The following is a 20,503-nucleotide window of genomic DNA, read 5'->3' on the forward strand; positions in this document are numbered from 1 at the left end:
GTCCTCTGGATCATATAAATCTATAGACGGTATCATTACTTACGACTATGCTCACATGATCTGATATTCCTATAAGTGCTTATGCCATAGCCCCGTGAAGAATCCCACAGACATTCGTCCCTTAACCATGGGTACAAAAATAGAAAAGAAAAATCTCACCAAAGAGGAAGAAAGCCCAGACTTGGTAGTGTCTGGTTCTCCCAACATTTTTCAATGCTTAGCCTGTATAATTAATTCTTCCCACTGCAAAGGAATCATATTATACCTCCTAATCTACACAGAGTAATGACTTTCACCCTAATTTTTCATTGTGTATTTGCATCTAATTCACATTTAAAGTTAAGCAGAATTTATAGGTCACTTCACTGTATATACTTCATTGTGGATTACACATTAAAAAACAAGATCCTTGTTTTAGCCATTAATGAACCCTAGAATGCCAGGAGTAAAAACACCCATAAAGGCTTCATCTAATCCCTTCCCTCATAGGCAAGAAGAGGATGCTCTGGGAGGGGGAAATGGTGTCCTCAAGGTCAAACAGTGAGGGTGTAACAAAAGAACCAATACCTGAACTTACATTTCTTGACTCCAAATTCAGTATTCTCACCATATTTTTCCATATTTTTCCTAGCCTGGCTCAGATTTTAAGAGGTCAGAAGGCCTAGGAGTTATAGCATTTCCTACTCTTCATTGTCTTCTGTTTCATTATATTTCTCCTACAATAAATTTGGTGGACAGTAGGATAAACATACACATTCCCTTTCCATTTTAAATGAATGGTTGGCCCTCATTCTGCCTGCTGCTTTTATAAGGCTCCCATTATGATTATCCTCACCAATACATTCCATATTATATGGGCAGTAATCCATCTCTCCCCACAGTACCAGCGGCTTTGTCACTGCCTGCTTATAGAGGATGTCCTTCCCCAGGGAAAATACCCTAAATCAGCCTTTTGGAATAAGTAAGATCTTCCTCAACTCTAAATGACTGGCTTGACGGAATAAAATAACCAAAGAGTTCAAATGACTTAAGTACAAGGATGAATTTGGGGGTTCCTGATCTAGCTCAAGATCCAACTCTTTTTGTCTAATGTCCCATAGGGGCCATGGTCTCATCCCTGCAGAATCTCAGGAAAAATATGTACCTTTAATGAGATATTCCCTTTCATTAAATAAGTTAACAGTTAGGAGGGAAAACACTTTAACCAAAGTGCATTTCTGACCATAGTCCTATCAAGCTGTTAAGACCTGCCTCTGGCCTGAGTGAGGTCATGACTGTGTATTTTCTAAGTCTGCACAGAGAGATGGCTGTGTGAACTTTATGAGGTCATTATTCTGAAATGTCTCTATTACTAGCATTGTCAGGAAATGGTATCTTGGAGAAAGTAGTAAACACATTTATCTTGTGAGTGACTAAATAATTTTAAATGTTTTGAAGAAAAAAAACTTCCTACTAGGTTCTACACATGCCCCTGTTTTTGTAAAAAGAGATTAATATACAGAACATCACCTTGGCTGATGTGGTAGTATTGCAGATGATAAGTATTTTCAGAGCTAAGTGCTGTATTTTATTTTATTTTTAAAGATTTTATTTATTTATTCGACAGGATAGAGACAGCCAGCGAGAGAGGGAACACAAGCAGGGGGAGTGGGAGAGGAAGAAGCAGGCTCATAGCAGAGGAGCCTGATGTGGGGCTCGATCCCATAATGCCGGGATCACGCCCTGAGCCGAAGGCAGACGCTTAACCGCTGTGCCACCCAGGCACCCCTAAGTGCTGTATTTTATACTTTTAAAAAAATTCCCTTGGATTTTCTGGAATGGGATCTGGCACATAGTAGGCATAGGATAACTGGTTGCTGGTTAATAATTGTAAGCATTGGTGTATATGACAACTTATGGACTCCTGAGGTACTAGGGTGTTTTGTTTTTGTTTTGGTGTCCACACAGCTTCATACTTGGCAAATATGTAGTCTCCACTGGGTCCTCCCTCCTTGTCGGCTGTCACTGTTCCCTTTGTCAGCAGTCACTGCTCACTCCACACTCACCTGCTGCTTTTCTCATCTGATATCTGTTGTTAACAAGTCCAATGACCATGACCGTGAAATCACTCAACTCACACTTTTTTTTTATAATAATATTTTTTTATATGTTAGTCACCATACAGTACATCCCTGGTTTTTGATGTAAAGTTCTATGATTCATTAGTTGTGTATAACACCCAGTGCACCACGCAATACATGCCCTCCTTACCACCCAGTCTATCCCATTCCCCCACCCCCACCCGAAGCCCTCAGTTTGTTTCTCAGAGTCCATAGTCTCTCATGCTTCATTCCCCCTTCTGATTACTCAACTCACACTTACACAGTTTTATAGTCAACATGCATTTGCCTGCAGGATGCAAGAGTGATGGATTCTTTCATCTGGCTTAGAAAACTTTTTATTCCACATTTATATATTAAAAGTCTTCCAAAATTGTAAGGTTGTTTAAAGTCTGAAAGCTGGTTAAATGTGGATGTACATAGGATAAAGGGCACTCTATCTCCATAGGTTGTAATACTCTTAATTAGAAAGTTTAAACCCTAGATTCCATCTATCACACTCTCTATCCCAGCCCCACAGAGATTTCTAGTCCATCCACTTACACTCTTGCTAAAGTAACAAAATTTTAAGCCAAATTGCTAACCAAACAGGTTATCTCTGGGGAAAAAAAAATTCAATACACAAGAAACCACATAATCCTGTTATTTTCTAGTTGTTACTATACCTACCCCACACATATCCAGAGTTTTGATAGTCAAAATAGGATGTGGGCATTCTAAGTGGAAGAAAACAGCTTGAGGAAAATCGGAGCGGCCAAAGACATAGTATGCATGTGACCTTTTTTTTGGCGGGGGGCAGGTGGTGCCACCAGCTGTTTAGGGTAATAGGAGCATATAGTGTATCAAAAGGACTTAAGGAAAAAAAAAAAAAAGAAAGGAGGGTAAACTCAATAGATATAAAGAGAAGGATAAGCAAGTTTAATTGGTTGTGGAGACCCACCATAGGAGCTAGATGAGGGAATGGCCTACTCTGAAGTATTCTTTAGTTGGCTAATTCTGTAAGATCTTACAGATTGAAAGGAGGTGGCTCAGTGAAGAGCAAAGGCAAGGAGAACAATTAGGGGATCGTGCATACCAGCATACCCACTCTTCCTAATTCCAGTCACAAGGACCAAATACCATCTTTTCACATTTCCACTGAGGGAATCTTAGAAAAAACTAGATGACCAGACACAGAGCCAAAATTGATGTCATACTCCAGAAAAAGAAGATGGCTAATAACATACCACTCTTTCCCCGAGAGAGTAAGAGTCAGCAGCCCATATTCCCGAGGACCAAATGACTTATTTATCTACTTACTGAGAACAAAATGGCAGCCACCTTACAGAGCCCTGACTGTATATTTAATGGAAAAGACACATACATTGGACTTAGAAACACACTGAACTCTTCATTTGGACATTTAACCCTTAAAAACAGGAATGGAGTGTGATTTTACTAGCTCTCTAATTTTCTGAATATTTGATTGCTTGGCTCAGAGGAATCTTTCTTTCTGAACTAAATATCTACAGCATTTCTCACCCTATCAGGGGAATCGTCTTTATATCCAAGGGCAGGAAATTTCTTCGTATCTCTATGCTTTTACTCAGAAGTGTCCTTCTGTCTGAAATGCTTTACTCTCCCAAGTTTCCCTAATGATAATGCTAGAAGACAAGAAGAATACTAGAAGACAGGAGCAGCATGGCCATATAAACATCTGAGTACTTACAAGAACAGAGCCCTCTGCTGAGTTCCTAATGTATTACCTCATTTCAAATTCCCAACATTCCAATTTGTGTCATCTCAAAGGTATAGATGAAAATGCTGATGCAGAGAGAAAAATAACTTGCTTAGGTTCACATAGTCCAAACTTTCAGAGCTAGGAAACTTAATAATCGCATGACACTCAACTCAAATTTTTTTTTCATTACTAAATGATATTTACATATTTAGAACAGTACTTCTCTAAAAATGAGTTGTAACCTGGAAGCTGGGGGAAGAAGGGACAGAGGGTTATTTGGAGGACCTGAAGTCCTAAGCTTTACCCAGTGGTATTGAGTGTTGCCTCAAAAGGCCGCCAGATCTGGGGAGCCTCCTTCAGAGGGGCTGAGAAATGTCCCACGCCAGATTCTGTCAGAAAGCAAACCCAGGAGTACTTGTGGGGCTTTTTGTTTGTTTGGTTGGTTTTTGTTTTTTGGGGGGTTAAGGGGGGGTTGGAATCTCTGAAAGATGTAATGCTAACACCAGACATGCTTTTTACCTTCTAAAAGAGGTTCCAAGAGTCTTTTGTTTGTCCTGCGGTAGCATTTCCACTGAGGTCAAGGCCAAGAAATACATCCTTAGTAGAAAGGCAGAACTCCTTATCAAGTTTAACAGTCTCCTTGGCTACCAAAGGGCCGACCTCTTCTGTTGATTGCTATCAAATATCTAACACCAACGTCTAAGTTGTCTTATTTGGACAGTTTATGCCCTCCAGTACAGAGTCTATCAAAGTCTCAGGCCTGTAGCATTTTCTCTTCTGGTGTGCTCCTTAGTTCCAGGTACTTGACACCATCCTCTGAAAATTCTTTAATGACATATTTCGCAACCATCAGAATATCCTCAGGGCTAGCAGCAAGCTGATGAATAATTTGAAATATCAGGAAGCATTCTTCTAATGTTCTTTTCCTTCCCTTGTCATTGGTAGTCATCTGATCATGGATTTTAAGACCTGGCTTTCTGGCTGTTTCTTTCTTCATGGTGTTAGAACCAATGAGTCCACTCAAGTGGGCATGGAGTTCCAATTTAGGTAATTCTGAGTAAAAGGTTGTCTTCCTTGGCTGTTGTTCTTTCTTCATCATGATTTAGCAAAATAAGTTATCCCAAACTTTTTATTCTTTGTATAAACAATACAATGTATTTCAATCAGTAAGTGTTGTGGTTTTGAATTTCCTTCAGATTGCTTTACTTCCCAATTTGGATACAGTTAGCCATATATGTAGCTCTGGGCTCAGCTTTACCACCACGATGGACCCCTGCTCTTGAGTCTCTCCTGCAGAGCCACGAGCACGGTGTAGGTGCAGTATGGAGCAACACGAACAACAGCATCCTCAGCAAGAGTTTCCTGGCTGCGACGTTAATTCTGGGACCACATGTGGCCCTCCACTCATCCACCAGGGTTATTACATCGACTCCAGCACTGTGTGGCACTGCCTGCGTGTCCTCCCCGACTTTTCCAAAGTCCTTTGCCCTTAAGCTCCATTTAGTGCTTAAGAATGTACTCCTCCTTTGAATGCTGCTGTATATTACTTGGATTCATATAATGGCAATTTCTATTTAAAATTCATTCATTCCATAAATTGTTATTAAATGATATACACTATATGCCAGGCACTGTGTAGATCCTGGGAAGATGAACTGCTATTGTGGAGGAACTCAAAGACTAATAGGTAGGAAACATAAGTGATCAGAATGTGGGGTAAGAAGAATTATGATCAGGACTCTGGAAGGGTTCCAATGGGAGCAGAAAGGAGGGACTAGCTAACCCAGTTGTAAGTGATTGAGAAGTCTTCTGGGGGAAGTGTCAATGAATCTGGGACCTAAACAATAAATAGGATTGTGGCGGGTGAAGAACGGAAATATCTCAGACCTAGGTAAGCAGCATTTGCAAACTCTTTAGTCTCATCATGCCTCTTACACATAGATGGTGATCTCGAAATAATGGGATGAGTACATTTGGCATGGCTGATTCCAGGGTCAAACAGACTTGAGTTCAAATCCTGATTCCACAAGTTCCTGATTTTGTGACCTTGGGAAAGGAATTAGCATCTCTAACTCTCAGTTTCTATATCTGGAAATGGAGAGTAGTAGTAGTGCCATCACTTAAGGTTGTTACAAGTATGAAAATGACCTAATGATATAGAAAGGGATATACCATAGCAGCTACACAAAGCAAATTCCCAATGATGGTAGTAGTGCTTGATAGTGATAATTGTTACTAGGTCCATCTAGATTATGACCTCTCTGTGAATAGGAATCTGACTTAATTTTCTTTGAGTTTCTCATTGTGCCTTGAATTTCACAGCCTTAATAACCAGTATTCAGTAAGTTCCTGCTGACAGATTTGTTTGTGTGCATTTTTCATTAATTCAATAAACAAATATTTATTGCACACTTACTATGTGCCTGGCTCTGTCCATCATGCTGTGGACACAAGAGTAAACAAAGCACATTCGTTCCTAGAAATTTCATCCTAAAATTCTGATCAGTACTTTCATAACATTGATGGTTACTTAAACTTTGAAATCAGGTTTGGAAAATACCATCCAAAGCATAAGAATTACCTGACTTGTTAGTGATAATAACTGTAATTCCACTTGATGTTTCTGGAGAACCTGATTCCTTATCTTAAGAACTCTTCAACCAATTTAGTGTTTTTCCACCTGCTATGGGGTCCTGCCTGAATCTAAAATGATGATTTTCACTTCACTCCACAATCCACATCATAGGTTCTCCCTCCCACCCCAGGTCCTTGACAACAACAGACCAATTTGTTAATTTGCTTCTCTTTCTCTTTCTTTTACTGCATTCTTCCTACCTGAGAGACTGTTGGCCTGCATAGAGAGAGGAGTGGATTATCAATCAAACAACTTAAGTTTTAACCTTGGTTTTGCAACTAACTAATTTTGAAATATTTTTCATTTATTCTTTCAATGACTATTAATGGAGTGCTTAATAGGGGCACAGCATGTCCTGGTTGAGGGTTCAGGTGTTGGAATCAGAATGTCTGAGTTAGAAACTTGCTCTGCTACTTTTCAGCCATATAATCATGGGTGAGTGACTTGACCACTCAGTTTTCTGATCAGCAAAATGGGGATAATAATCATATCTACCTCATAGGATAGTTATAAGTATTAAATATACATAGAATACCTGTAAAAATCTTAGAACAGTGTGCCTGAAACTAGTAATTTCTCAATGTTAGATGCTATTGCTTTACTGTTGATATTTGTTGTTACTCTCAGAAGTCAGGCACTGTATATGGTTCTGAGGAAATAACGTGTGGGGGGGGACAAGGTGTTTGTCCTTAGAGATCTTGCTTCTGTTAAGTGAAGGGACATTAAACAACTAGACACTAACATAAATACATAGTTACAAGTTATGATGAACACCATGAAGGAAATGAACAGGGTATGGTGTGTGGTCTAAGGAGTACCATGTATTTTTTTTTGAAGATTTATTTATTTGAGAGAGAGCAAGAGTGAGAGTGCACGAGGCAGGGGGGAGAGGTAGAGGGAGAGGGAGAAGCAGACTCCCCGCTGAGCAGGGAGCCGGATGCAGGGCTTGATCCCAGGGCCCCAGGATCATGACCTGAGCCACAGGCAGACGATTAACTGACTGAGCCACCCAGGCACCCCTAAGGAGTACCATTTAGTATGAGACTTAAAGAATAAACAGGAGGTCAAGTGGTGACGAAGGGGTATATATACGTGAAGGACTATCCAGGAAGAGAGAAAGGCATGTGTAAAGGACCAAAGACAGGGACTGAAGGGCCTTTGTGGTTACCTGTGGACACTGAGGAGAAGAGGAGGCTGAGGTAGTGGGCAGGGTCCGAGCCATGCGGTGGAGTTTTAAGAGTTTTCCTAAGGGCAAAGGAAAGCTACCGATGGCACTTGGTTTCCCTCTGGCACACTGACTTCCCAAAACTAAAGTGAAAGGATTATTTGCTCTCAAGCCCCTTTAACACTGAAGAATATAAGATTCTGTGATGCCTAACAACAACAACAACAACAACAAGGTGATTTCTGGGAAAAAGCAGAGAAAAAACCAAGAAGTAGAGGTAGGAAAGGAAAGAAAGAGGGAGATAGGGAGGTAAGAAATAAGGAAAGAAGCAGCTGACTAAAACTTCAGTGCAGACATAAAGTCTGGAAATGAAATGTTAAATGCTCAGTGTAGAGTTACAGACTCAGTACCTATTACGTTCATGTGTGTGTAGGTGTGTTTGACTTGTGCATGTATGTGTATGTTCACTGATTTGGCAGGAACCCAAACTGGGGGGAGCCTTTCCATGGAAGACAAATAAGTCTAGTAGGCTGGAAGCAGAGAAGGGGAAAAATGCCATGTCAATCATCTTGGTTAAATGCGTGATTACTGGATATAAAGATGCATGTGGAACAGCTCCTGCTGGAAAGCCGGTGTCCAGGAATTGAAATGCCTGCTGAGGCATGGTTCAGCGGCTCCTTTCAGGAGCGGCTCAGTGGAAATCAAACAGAATTACATTAGGAAAGGACTGGCTGAGAAAGTACTCTCTGGAACAGAAAATTTGATTGGGAGAGGAAAAGAAAAAGGAGTTTAGTCCAAAAAGAAGGACTGACTCCAAGAATGCTAATTTGTTCAAGCCTTCCAGAGCCCGGAGGACCTTGAGCACTTCTTGCCTTAATATTCAGATGTGGTGTTGAAAAGAAGTATGCAAGGCAGTGAAAAGCAAAAAGAAATAAGTGTTCTTTGGGCCCTGATTTCTACTTTCCAGCTGAGTAAGGGTATAATTTAAAGATTTATGAAGGGGAAGCACACTGGTCCAATTCTACAAACACTTTATAATGGTAATACTGCCTTGGATGCTCAGAACTTGCAACTGATACAGGCACATATAGTCATGTATCATATAAACCTTGCAGAAAATGCTGGCAAGAATACTGGTTGAGTTACCTCAGTGCAATGAGAAGTAAAAGAAGCCCCATATGGTTTATGAAAAGTTCTTTTCTGGTAAGGAAATAGCCACTAGCAATAGGTCTTATTACCTTAACTGCTTCCTGATTTGCCAATGGTTCAGTTAGCATATGCCTGATTTGAGTTAATAACAGCCATTTAATAGACATTTACAATATGTTTTAGGTATTTACAGCACATCATCCCACTGAATCTTCACAGTGCATTCCGAGCTAGTCTAACATTCCCATTTTATACACAAGGAAACAGAGGCTCAGAGAGGCTAAGGAACATGTACAAGGATACAAGTTGCTGGAATTGCTATGCAGGTTCATGTTCCATTTGGGCCCCTATTTTCTTATCCATAAAATGAAGCTGGTTAATACCCCTTCAGATTCTCATGTTCCCAAAAGCTCCCCCATGAAGACTGCAGATTCGGCAGGCTCACTGGTGTTTCTATTTTGTGTGCTTTCACATCATGGGGCACTCTCTCCCCATGCATTCTCAGCACTCCAGTGCACTCAAGGATTTTTGCCTATCACAACTTGTAGGAATCATTCATACCTAACTTAGGTGAAAATTGCAGATAAGAGCAATAATTCCTTACTTTTCTGCATCTGGTGGTCAAGGACTCCCACACACTCCCATTTCAGCTCATCCCAACATCACAGGGAGGCAGACAAGGAAAGCATTCTCCCTAGTTTACAGATGAGAAACTAAGACTCAGACAGGGTGAGTGACTCCACCAAGGTCAAGGTCAAACAATGAGTTAAAAGCAGAGTCATGATTACAGGCTCGCATCTTTTGAGATCCGGTCTGGCATCTCTTCTGGAAAAGCACACTGCTTCCCTCAGTTACAGGCTCCGCGGCCCAGCAGGAAGCAAAAATGAACAAATGGGCAGATGAGAAAACACTGTTCCCCCTGCCAATGCTCACACAGCTTCAGCCAAACTTTGTCAAGTGAAAAGCAGGTCCAGATCTTTCTATTTTTCTTTTTTAAAGAATCTAAGGATCGGAATTTTTATGGGCAATCCTATGATTTTTTAAAAGCTACCTAACGTTTTTATTTTAAATCTCTGTGAGACCCATCACACATCTGTAAGTTGGAGTCACCACTGGGTAATCAGTTTTCCACCTCTGCCTTACACTGAAGAAATGATAGAGAATTTGATTATGGTTGCAGAGATGTCTAGCTGAAAGCCCTTTTAGCCATAGGAATGCCCACTGCTTGGGAGAGCCAAACCCCAATCAATCAAATCCCAAAAACAGTGGAGATTTTGAGTCCTAAGCAAAGGAAGGTCAGACAGAGATACTCCAAACCCCCAATATAACCCCCTCATCTAACCAAGAAAGAAAAAGTCTCATGAAGATAGCTTGTTTAGAACTTGAAATGAAAGAGTGCAGAACAGAGATAAGAAACCACGGCTCTGAGAGACGTAATATAAACATGTTAAATAATGTATATAATTACACTAATAAAAGCAAATTTAGTTATGAACAGCAGCTTTTATTTGAGTTCTTCCATGTGCCAGTCACTATTGTACGTACTTTTTATGCGGTACTTTTAAAAATCCTTACAACAACTCTTTGAGGTGAATGTCACTGTTATTTCCATTTTATAGATAGGGAAATCACAACACAGAGAAATGAAATAACTTGCCCAAGGTCACAACTTGCTGATATATCAAATTGGGATTAGAATGCAGGCAGCCCGGCTCTGGGGGCTACGCTCTCTACCACAGTTAGAGAAAGCACCTTCTCCCTGAAGGCAGAGATTATTTTGCATAGAGTACAAATTTTTCACTGAGTTAGACTGAGTAAAGGACGGGAGTTCAATTTGTAAATAAAACCACACATTTCTAGTCTTCCATAGGGAACCTGGAAATCTTTGTAGGCTTTTCTTCGATGTCAGTGACACTCTTTTCTTTTTTTAAATATTTTATTTATCTGTCAGAGAGAGATTGAGAGCACAAGGAGGGGGAGTGGCAGGCAGACAGGGAGAAGGAGGCTTCCTGCAGAGCAAGGAGCTCAATGTGGCACTCGACCCCAGATCCTGGGATCATGACCTGATGCTTAACCAACTGAGCCACCCAGGTGTCCCTGTCTTTCTCTTCTTATTTTATCTTATCTACTTATCTATGTTCTTTATGGATAATGATATACTATATGCTGGCTATCTGAACATAATAATAAAAAGATAATAAAATAAAGTGCCAGTGACACTCTTGATGAAGTCTGTTCTAAAACCTCTAGTCCCTGAGCAGATAGATTTCCTGATTGCTGACAGGGAGAGCTGAACATTCTACCTCATCTTTTGTGGTTTTGTTTTCACCCTACTTTGCACCCTAGAGGGCATTAACACTCTTGATACTGCCAGCTGCTCTGGAAGCAGACGCCACACCCAAGGGAGATATATACCATCTGTTTCTAATTCATCCTGTCTTCAGTCTTCCATTCAATACTCTCTTGGACTCACATCATGACTGTGGCTAGACACTAGCTCTCAGTGCAATCTGGCAGTCTGTCCTCTCAGGACAGCCCTGGGCCCATTAAGCATTCCAGATCTTTCAAATACATGGAGAGTAGAATGATCACCCTATAAGACCTTTAGGAGCTCCCCCCTCCTTTTTTTTTTAACCCCTAGCTTAATGTACCAATTATATAATGTCATATATAGAAGAAATAAGCCCAGGAAGGTCAAATAGTATCTTATTGGAATGTTATCTTCCACTGTGCTTTAGAAATGACTTAAGGAAAGAGTCTCAATCCCAAATGCCAACAGCGACTAGATTAATGTAAATGAAAAGTGACCCAGCTGGACACTATGGTGAGTGGGAGAACGCATGCCCCATCTAAAGGGGGGAAAACCCATGGCTCAACTCCAGCCTATTATAGATACATCTGTTAATTTTTCAAGAGAAAGCACAGGACTTCCATTTGTGTTAATTGAGAGACTATGTAATTTGGACCAATGCTTCCAATGAGGGCAACTAGAAAAGCTGGACAAAATACTTAAAAATCTTCTTGAAGATGTAGATGAGCTAATAAGAAAGTGAAGAATTACAGAGCCAGGATCTAGGGCTGGAGGAAAGCCAGGCAGGTAAGCCTTGTGTTTGGAACAACTTTTTCCCTAGAGACATTTACCAGTTCTAGAGAAAGCAGCTAAACTAAGAGGAGGCAGAAATAAGAAGCTGGAGTTTAGAGTTCAGGACCAAAAAGTGGTGGCAGTGGAAAGAGACTGTGAAACAATCATTTTTGGTTGGGACCCAGAAGAGCTGTTCAACAAGAGAGTCAAAATGAACTGGAAACAGACAGTTGCTTGTAGGGACTGTAGTGTAGCTTCAAATCATCTCAATCTCTGGAACTGGATTAAAATGATAATGGATTGCTAGTATAAGAAGGCAAATATATATTGATTAGGGAAAAAGATAACATTACCCTAGTCCTCAAGTTATTTCTACAGAAAATTCTGCAAATATAATGTCCAGCACACAATAAAAAAATAATCAGGTATACCAGAAGATAAAACAACATAAATAAAAATTAACAGAAAAGAGAAAATAGGGACAGATCCATAGGGACTCAGGATATTAGAGTAAACAGACATATATTTTATAATCAACCATGCTTACTATCTTTTTGGAGATAAAATACAAGATTGATAATTTCAGCAGACTACCGGAAAAGATGTAAAATAATCAAGAGGAAATTCCAAATTTGAAAAGGACAGAGACTGACATCAATAATTTAATACACATAATGACATTGGATGCATCTTAAAAGAGAATTTGTAAACTTCAAAATATATCAAAAGAAAATGACAGGACTAAAGCATAGAAAGAGAAAATGATGAAAAATACAGAAAATAGCATGAAAGATACAGTGGCTAGAGTGACAAACCCTAACATACATGTAAACAGAACGTCATCAGGAGAAAACTACAAGGAAGATATAGAAATAATGTCTGGGGGCGCCTGGGTGGCACAGTGGCTGGGCGTCTGCCTTCGGCTCAGGGCGTGATCCCGGCATTATGGGATCGAGCCCCACATCAGGCTCCTCCGCTATGAGCCTGCTTCTTCCTCTCCCACTCCCCCTGCTTGTGTTCCCTCTCTCGCTGGCTGTCTCTATCTCTGTTGAATAAATAAATAAAATCTTAAAAAAAAAAAAAAGAAATAATGTCTGAAGGGCCATTGGCAAGAGCTTTCCACTTGATAAAAGACATCAAGACAAAATCAAAAGGCCCACCCAATGTACCCAAAGCCTGTTAATGAAAAGAAATCACACTTAGGTACAATACAGTAAAAATTTTGAAAATCAGAGACAGAGACTCTTAAAAGCATCCATAGTGAAGGAGGGGTGGGAGACAGATTACTGTGAAACAATCAACAATCTGACTCTTCCCAAGAAACACCTGAATTATATCTTTAAAACGCCAAAAGAAAATAACTACAAATATAGACTATAGCTAACATAAACTTTTTTCAAGAGAGAATGTGAAAAAAGACATTTTCATACAAATAAAAGGAAAAATATTTCTCAACAACAGACTCACGCTAGTGGAAATACTAAAAGATATTATTCATGGAGAATGAAAATTATTATAGATGAAAACTTAGAGATACAGAATGGAATAAAAAGTAAAAATTATAAATATATGGATAAGTATAAATAAATGCAGACTGAATAGAATGGCAACAATAATACATTATGGAGTTTAAAAGTACAAAAAATATGCAGCAATGATGGCATGCACATTGGGAGGAAAATAAATAAAGCTAAAATGTTCTAAGGTCTTTGCACTCTCTGGGAGGTATGTATAAGTGCCAATACACAATAACTTAACTTATGTGATAAGAAAGAATGTTGCAAGTTCTAATGTAACCACAAGAATATTTAAAGGGTATCTAATTCCCAAGTTAATAGAGGAGTAAAAAGTGAAAAAATTTTAAAAATCAGTAAATCTGAAAGAAGGCAAGAAATGAATGGTGCAGTTAAACCTATCTTTAGAGGGGAATCTATGGTTTTAAAATGCATGTATTAGGAAATAAGAAAAGCTGTAAAAAGTAATCAGTAGCTAAGTATCCATTTCAAGAAGTTAGAAAAAACCCTGTGAACTAAACACAAGAAAGAATGAAAAAAAAGTAGAACAAAGTCAAAACCAACCCCGAAAGAATCTTAGAGAAAGTATGAGAGTGAGCAAGTTAGGTCAGTAATATAAAAGGTAACATCACTACAAATCCAACAGACATGAAAGAAAGAATATTATGAGCAAATCTGTGACAAGATATTTGAAAATACGACAAGTTCCTAACATAAATTACCAAAATTGCCACAAGAAGAATAACTTAATTCACTAGGGTTGCAACTATTGAAGACATTTTTTAAAGCTTTACACAAGACAACTCTGGGCCCAGGTTACCTCACTTCTGAGTTCTATAAAATACTTAAAGAATAAATAACACCTACCTTACACAAATGCTTTGAGAAACTGGGAAAAGGGGAGTTTTCTGAGGTCAGTATAACCTTGATACCAGATCAAACAACGACATTGTAAGAAAAGAAAATTATAAGCACTTCATTTCATAATCAAGATGAAAATCTTTTTTTTTCAAGTTTTTATTTAAATTCCAGTTAGTTAAAATACAGTGTGATATTAGTTTCAGGTGTATAATATAGTGATTCAGCACTTCCATACATCACTCAGTGCTTATCACAAGTGTCCTCCTTAACCCTCATCACCTATTTCATCCATGCCCCCACCCCCTCCCCTCTGGTAACCATCAGTTTGTTCTCTATAGTTAAGAGTCTATTTCTTGGTTTGCCTCTCTCTCTCTTTTTTCACTTTGCTCATTTGTTTTGCTTCTTAAATTCCACATATGAGTGAAATCATACGGTATTTATTTTACTCTGACTGACTTATTTCACTTAGCATAATACTCTCTAGTTCCATCCACATTGTTGCAAATCAAGATGAAAATTCTTAAAATATTAGTAAATAGGCTACAAGAGATAACAACATGACCAATTTGGCAAGGAAAAAATAATGCTGTCATTATTCACAGCTGACATGACTGTATTCATAGAAAACCCCAAAAGACTACAGGAAAACACTAGAATTGCTCAATGAACATAGCAAGGCCACTGGACATGAAATTAATATAAAAGAAATCAATCTATTTCAAAATGCCAGCAACAAACACTTATAATATTTTTAAAGATACTGTTTATAACATCAAAAAACAATAAATACCTAGAAAATAAATCTAACAAAAGATGTGCAAGATCCCTATGCTAAAAACTACAAAACATTACTGAAAGAAATATAAGAAGATCTAAATAAATAGAGCAATATATTATGTTCCCGGATTGAGAGACTTGATGTTTAAAGACACCAATTCTCCTAAACTCATATGTAAGATAAATGCCAACCCAATTAAATGTCATCCCTCTAGTTTATTCATAATTCAACATGTTGATTCTAAAATGTATATAAAAATGTAAAGGCCTAATAACAGGTCCAAAACAATTTTGGAGAAAAGGTGGAAAGACTCGCTGTCCCTGGTATCAAGATAGGTAAAATCCAAGACCTAAGACACATAAACAGACCAGTGGAATAGAAAAGACCAGAAACAGAACCACATATACTTAGTCATTTCATTTATGACAAAGGAGCTACTTAAGTTCAGTGAAGAAAGAATGACCTTTTCAATAAATGATGCTATCAGTTGGATATCTATATGGAAAAATCGATTCTAGATCCCTATATCACACCACACACAAAAATCAATTCCAGGTGGATTGTTAATGTAAATGGGAAAACATAAAGCCACCAGAACGTAACACAGGGAAGTATCTCTATGACCTAAATGTAAGAAAAGTCTTCTCAAACAGGATATAAAACTATCTGTAAAAGAAAAAACAAACAAACATCTGATAAATTTAACTGCATTAAAATGAACAATTTTTGGTCTATGGATCAGGAGATACTGTCAAGAGAGTGAAAATATAAGCTAAAGAAAGGAAGATATTTGTAATATAAATACTTGACCAAGGACTTAGGTCTAGAACACTGAGAAACCGATAAGAAAAACACAGATAACCTAGAAGGAAAATGGACAAAAGGCATGAACTATTATTGCTTTCAAAAGCATATCAACATTTCAGTAAACATATGAAATGAAGCTAAACCTCACAAATAATCTTGAGAAAAACAAATTAAAATCACAATGAGTTATCACTACACCCCCACCACAAGGGCTAAAATTAAAATAATTGACAATCCCAAGCATTTGAGAGAATTTGGAGCAATGAGAACTGTCACATACTGATGGTGGGAGTGTAAATTGGTACAGCCACTTTGGAAACTATTTGGCAGTATCTATTAAAACTGAACATTCTCATTCCCTTCCTAGGTTTACATCCAACAGAAATACGTGCACATGTGCACCAAGAGACATATACAAGAATATTTATAGACTCATTATTCAAAAGTGTAAAGAGCACAAATGTCCATCAACAGTAGAATTATGGATGCATTGTGACACATTCATACAATAGAATCCTATACAGAAATGAAAATGAGTAAAATATACCCATATGCAATACCATGGATGAATTCTGGAAGTGCAACACTGAGCAAAGGAAAATAGATACACATACGCAAAATCATACTTGATTTATATAAACCTTTATATAAATTTCAAAAAGTAGGCAAAATTAAACTCTGACATTTAGGAATGCATGCTTAGGTGGTAAATCTATAAAGAAAAACAAGATGTTCTAAGAGTCAATAGAGAGTCTCTTCGGAGGGACAGGGGTAAGAGGAAGCTCCTGGAGGGCTGGCAACGTTCTATTTATTAACCTGGATGGTGGTTACTTGGGTGTTAATTTTGTAAAAAATTATTGAGCTTTGATTTGAGTTTTGCTTTGAGTATACATTGTTAGACTTCATAATTTAAGAAAGTTAAAAATGAGAGAGAAGCCAGAAACCTAGATTTTCAAATGAAATACTTGGATTTTCAGGTAGTTAACAGCTAATTTTTAAAAATTTAGAAATCTTTGTGGGCCACACACATTTCACCTGTGAGCTGCCATTCTGTAACTTCTGAAGGTAACTCCTCTGCTTGATTAGGAAGTCATGAGCACCAAGCTTGGTTCTATTCTGGTGTAACAGCTTGAGAAAGTTAGAGGCCACCAACTTAATTTGCATGCAGAGAACTAAAACTATTGCCCAAGTAACACATCAAATTTTATTTCTCACACCCCTTTCTTTTGTTCTCTCTCTCTCTCTCTCTCTCTCTCCTTCCCCCCTGCCTTCTCATTGTTAGCAGCTCCCTAAAAAGGGACTCTTTCTGCCAGGTGATTAAAAAAAAAAAAAGAGTAAGAGCATTACTCTTCATGGAGAGCTTGCTATATATCTCACCCTGTATTAAACTCTCTGCATACCATTTAAACATCCCTGTGACTGGAGAATTACTAGACTTCTCTTCCAGATGAGGATGTTGGGGCTTGAGAACACAGCTAACCAGTGGCAAATGGCACGGACTGGATTCTCGGTCAGACCTGTCCACTGCTAACCATGACCCCCGTACTTTCAAGGCCAACAGTCCTGATGTGAGATATATAGACATCCTTCTAGGATGTCCTAGAATTTGTAAAGCAGAGACGTAGGTATTTGCATATTCAACATGAAAATGGGCCCCAGCTGCTTAAGCCCTCACTACCTTGAGCAGTCCATAAGGATAGGTGACTGTGACAATTTGTTGATCCTCCCAGTTTCCCTGAGACCCTTGGCGCAAGCTCAGTATAATTAAACAAAGCCCAGACCAATATCCAGGACAGTTCCCCAGCCTGAACACAAGGACACAGAGAGACAGAGAGAAAGGGAATTGTAGCCATCAAGGACTGAAGAGCCATAATTGTTACCTGACCAAGGATAATACTTGCCAGATAGGGAATGTTCAAGAAATTCAGAAAATTAAAACACTTAAGCCTTGGGCAATACCACTAGAGAGGGTCTGGTCCCACTTCTCCATCATCCAATATGGGAACTGAGGTCTGGGGCAGTATGAAATGCTGTGAAAGTGGGAAGAGTCTCACTCTGCACATGAACACTTGCTGGTGATGATGGCTTTGCTGTCTGTCAAATGGGAGTGTTAGAATAGAATTTAAGGAATTTAAGCTTTGTAGTCTCTCCTTTAAAATAAATCTTAATTGCAATCCCACTACAAAACAGATGATAATGGAGCGCATGGTCCTGTAGTGAGAAGGGCAGGGCAAATTTGTCTCTTTGTTCCTCCTTTCCCCTAGAGCAGACTTAGAGGCAGCTCCTGGACCAAGACCTGGCACATGATAGGTTCATGATGAATATTTGAGGAATAAACTGTGAGTTCTTTGTTCCTGGAGAGTATAATTTAAGACAACGTGGAGTAGGGTGCTCTAAGGTCCCTTCCAACCCTAAAAACTCCAGTCATCTAAGGGACTTGCCTGCAATCATCCTGTGAATAAGGTAGGAGCTGAGCTCAGTGGCAAACTGGCTCTCCCATCTGGCATTCCAGGGTCACAGGATTTGCTCTTGGGTCCCTTGGCCATGTGCTTTTTTACTTATGAGTTCTTTAGTTGAAGCCCCAGCTCTCCAGTGCTATCTGGAGAGGCGTTTTCCGCTGTCCTCCCATTTTTAAAGAAAAACTCTGATTTGATTTTCACCTTTACCTTAGACATGAACCCTGTAATAGGAAACACACACAAGGGTAAATGAAACTTAATCCCAAGCCTTTCATGTCTCAGTGGAAGGTCAGGAACCAAAGATGCCTTGATCTTTAGCAGTAGAATTATGAAATAGCAGGCCTGGGGGATATATAAAAGTCATTTTAGTATGGTATCACTGTGAAGAGTGTGGGCTCCAGCGTACTTTTCTGCAAATAAAAAGTGAAAAAAATAAGAGGGCGGGCAGGCTTGGTTCAAATCTTAACTCTATTACTTATTAGCTACAGAATCTTTGGCACAACTCCAACCTCTTTGGACTTCAGGTTTCCTGTTTGTAAAGCGTGGATAACAGCAAGCCTTACCTCATGGAGACATAGCAGGAAAAGCATTAAGGTGTTAAATACAGAGCCTGGCACCCAGCTTATGCTCCGTGTTAGGTATTATCATCATTCTGACCACCACTGATGAATGAATTCTCTTGTGACAATATCCCTGCCAAATGGTCCTCTGCTTGAATACTTCTAGGAGTAGAGAACTCAATGCCTCCAGGGGAATGAGCTTTATCCCCAAGTATCTGATCGACTTAGACCTGGCACTTCCTCATAAGACAGGGAAGTCCCTGAAGGCCAAGATGAAGATGTTGCAGGTGGGACTCCAGGGGGCCATGCCAGCTGATAGTCACGGCTACAGTTACACTTGAAATAAACAGAAGTCTTCACCTTTCAGGTCTGTCAGGTTGGCAGTCTTTGTGAAAAGTTCACCTTAACCCAAATTCTTAGGATGCTAGACATAGAGAAACTTTGAAATAAATTATTAGCAGCAAGGTTTCAAGGTGGCAGACATCTATCTGCTTCCTTTTCTGGTTTCCCCTCAGCCCCTAACCTGGCAAGGAACAGACAGGTACTTCTCTTTGGTCCCAACTGGGTATTCATTTTTCAGTCCAAGATGTGAGACCATCATTCTCTGTGAATGCATGCCCCTTGGGGAAATGGTCTGAAATTCCCTATGTCTCCTTTGACTTCCCATGGTGAAAAACCTGGCGGACACAGCGCATTCTTTCCTAAAGAAATTCTGGATCAGAAAGCATCTCTCTTTTCCTCCTGTTTGGAAACCTACCCCTAAAATCTCCATATTTTCATTACCAAACAGGAGGAGATGGCTCACACCACAGACTACCTGTGACCAGCCCTATTTGGCATCCAAGGCACTCAGTACCTTTGCTCCCCTTATCTAGCTAACTTCATCTCCAAAGAGTCTGTGGTCAAGTTAGTAGTCTTCCCCATTTTCCCCTGAGACTCCACATGCCTCAGGACTCTGACCCATGATATTTCTCAGGCATAGAGTCTCCCTTTTCTCTCCTTTCACTTACTTCAAAGCCTCACTTTCTCTGGACCTTTACCTATGATCTTGACCCTTCCTGACCACCCAGAATCTATCTCTATGTTATAGAACCAGTCACTCTAGTTTTCTGAATTGGAGACAAACTCACTGGCAGACTTGCACCATTCTCCAACAATTTCATGAGTATTGTCCACCTGCAAAACTATAGTATTTTAGGACAAATATTGTGACTTACACTTCTTTCAGACTTTCAAAAGTACCTAGCCTAGTAGAGACTCAATGAATTTTTCTGGACAGAATCTAGTTGAGGTGATAAAAAGTATTAAACTAGAATTAGCAATGGACTTCATTAGCTTTTGTCTGAAAGAAGGGAATTATATAAAATCAATAGCTCCACTCTGGTGAACCCTGATGAAATCTACACTATGTAATGCCAGTCACCACGGTTTGACCTTCACTTAATTTCGTTAAGGTACTGTAGGACAGATAGGCAACTCTGTGTGATCTTCAGTGGACCCCACCATAAACTCAGGAGTACAATAAATATTTATTGAAGGAAGACAAGGAGGGAGGAATTTCTGAGAAGGAAATGCAAATCCAAATGCACTTAGGGAGACTGATAAATACCTATAAAAATCTATTCTCCTTGAGACTGCCCTAGGATCTCAGCAATTCCCTCAGCTCTGTAGCTT

At 39.3% G+C, this 20,503-nt stretch overlaps 1 protein-coding gene and 1 pseudogene across 4 annotated transcripts in view; both read right to left on the bottom strand.

The window, feature by feature from the left end:
* GRIA1 (glutamate ionotropic receptor AMPA type subunit 1) overlaps window positions 1-20,503 on the bottom strand; it is a 294,487-nt gene that overhangs the window by 168,284 nt on the left and 105,700 nt on the right. The gene's annotated exons all lie outside the window — the stretch shown is intronic.
* LOC103664565 lies at window positions 4,092-5,269 on the bottom strand (annotated as a pseudogene).

The sequence above is a fragment of the Ursus maritimus genome, unplaced genomic scaffold, assembly GCF_017311325.1.
Source record: "Ursus maritimus isolate PB19 unplaced genomic scaffold, ASM1731132v1 scaffold_15, whole genome shotgun sequence".
In the NCBI taxonomy this organism is placed as follows: Eukaryota; Metazoa; Chordata; class Mammalia; order Carnivora; family Ursidae; genus Ursus; species Ursus maritimus.